This window comes from Propithecus coquereli, unplaced genomic scaffold (assembly GCF_000956105.1).
Source record: "Propithecus coquereli isolate 6110/MARCELLA unplaced genomic scaffold, Pcoq_1.0 Scaffold191, whole genome shotgun sequence".
Lineage (NCBI taxonomy): Eukaryota > Metazoa > Chordata > Mammalia > Primates > Indriidae > Propithecus > Propithecus coquereli.
In genome coordinates this window covers 1,906,572-1,908,887 of record NW_012143968.1, presented here as the reverse complement: position 1 = coordinate 1,908,887, position 2,316 = coordinate 1,906,572, and the positions used below count along the sequence as shown (strand labels likewise).

The window sequence follows — 2,316 nt, the reverse complement described above, 5'->3', positions numbered from 1 at the left end:
CAGCACAGTTTCGGAACTACTGGGCATCACAAGACAGTTTTCTCTAAAAACAATATTTAACTAGTAATTAATTTCATATGTATCTTGTGTTAAGAATTTTTGTGAACTATCCTGGAAGTCTCTAATTTTATAACATCACTTCTCAGAAAATAAATTAGTAATTAGTAATCAATTAGAACATTATTTGCAGCATTATCTATTTAAGGTGGGAACTACATTGATTCTTCTTTGTGATTAGTAAAACTATATTGAACTGTGAATGAATCCTAACAAATTTGGATATGATATTTAGTTTCACATGATGATCTCAATATAAAAGTTCTAACGATTTTAAGGCTACTTTATTTTACATTATACTTACCTTCCTAAAAAGATATACATATATGTGATTGTTTGCTAAGATTTTTAATTTCTTACTCTTAAATATGTCTTAACTTCATCCCCTCTTTTTAATTCCCGTAGCTTTACCATGGCTTTCGTTCACATTCTTCCTCCTTTCTTACCTAGTTAGCCTCCTAAGTTTTCTCACTATCTTCAATTTCGTTCACTTAGATTCTATTCCCCACAATGCAAATCTGACTATATTGGCCAGTCTATATTCATTCAGGACATCTTCCCATGATCTGGTACCTGCCTACCTCTTCAGCCTCATTTTTCACTTTCCTCTTTGTATCTTTGTGCTCCAGTTAAATGGTGGTCCAGTTGGACCACCTTCAGTACCATTTCAATACTGTCTCTTTGCAATTGCATATACTTTTTTTTCTGATTGAAATCTGGAATCCATACCACACCTTATTCAGCTCTGAAAACTGCTCAGTTGCTTTCTCGAGGAAACCTTCCTAGATTCACAAACAAGATTATTACCTCTTTTGTGATACCATTGCATCTTGCATTATAATGGTATAGCAATTATTTTACTTTTCCTCAACTCTCAGATTCTTGATCCCCAGAGATTATTTACCTCTGACTACCTGCAATGTGCCTGTCATAATCATGGATGCCTGACTTAACCAGTTGTGCCTGGTATACTGGCTTGTGCAAAACTAATGTTAACAAAGAAACAGCTAGTCTACTAGGCACACAAAAACAGTGTATACATGCTTTGGAGTCTGAAAGATCCCAGCTGAAATCCTACTTTGATATTTAATAATAGTATTCACACTATGCAAATTATTTAACTGCTTTGGAACTTAGCTCCTGATCTGATAATATAAACCTTGAGAAGGGTAGTGAAGATTTAAGTATATATAATGTACCTGCTTCATAGTGGGCACTCAATACACATTTGTTCCCCTAAAGGGAGAGACCCCAAAGAAATACATAAACTTATCCTTAATGCTTTTTAAGGCTGATCATCCTAATCTACTTATAATTTTACAAGTATTTATATAAGATTGAAGAGACATCTGATTTCTAGGTTGTATCTAGTTTGTGAAAATGGAACTATCTTTTGGAAGAGTATCTTTGGAAATGGAAAAGAGTAAGATGTAGAAAACCTGGATTTGAATTCCCTTTTAACCCTAGTTGTGTGAGTTGTGGGAGTCATTTAAGTTTCAATAGAGTGATTGATCTTATAATAGCATATACTTCTATATGCAATATTCAGTGTTTACCCAAATTGCCTAATCCTAGGAATCACCTGGGGGCATGTAACACCTATAGATTCTGGGGCCCTACCTCATACCTCTTGAATTCATCTTCATTGTTAGAAATCTGTATTTTTAATAAGTAACTTAAGTATTTCTAGGATCAAGTTTACACTACTACTTAGCACTGCTGTTATTGAATGTTAATTAAATTTAACATTCTCTCAAAATAAGTTGCTAATTTTTTAGGATTTTATATATTTGGATTTGTTTTGATTTCAGTAAGTGATTCCTGCAAGTTTATTATGGTTTCATTTGTAAAACAAAAATGGCAATGCAATGCTCAGAAGAAAGACTGTCTGAAGATAAAAATAACAATTATGTAAACATTATACAGTATTTCTAATAAAAGTTTCCACGTATATTCTGCCATTACCTATTAGAGCAAATTGAGCTAAATTTCCTGAATGATGTTATAGTAAACCTTTTTAGATTAGTGTCAACTATTAATAGAAAACATTTCCACCCAGAGCCAGTATCTTTGTGAGTCTTACTTTATGGATTAACTTTCAAAACTAAGAATTTAGAAAGATATCTGTATTACTTCCAGAAATTCTCTATAATTTAACATCAAATATTTCTTGAATCTTTTCTCTATGAACTGACTTAGTAACTTTACAGTCCTTTCTAGCTCAGCTGCTATCAGCTACCTCCTCTCTCTACCATCTTG

At 32.7% G+C, this 2,316-nt stretch overlaps 1 protein-coding gene across 2 annotated transcripts in view; it reads left to right on the top strand.

The window, feature by feature from the left end:
• The window catches only part of FAM179B (family with sequence similarity 179, member B), a 132,180-nt gene that overhangs the window by 54,964 nt on the left and 74,900 nt on the right, over positions 1 to 2,316 (top strand). The gene's annotated exons all lie outside the window — the stretch shown is intronic.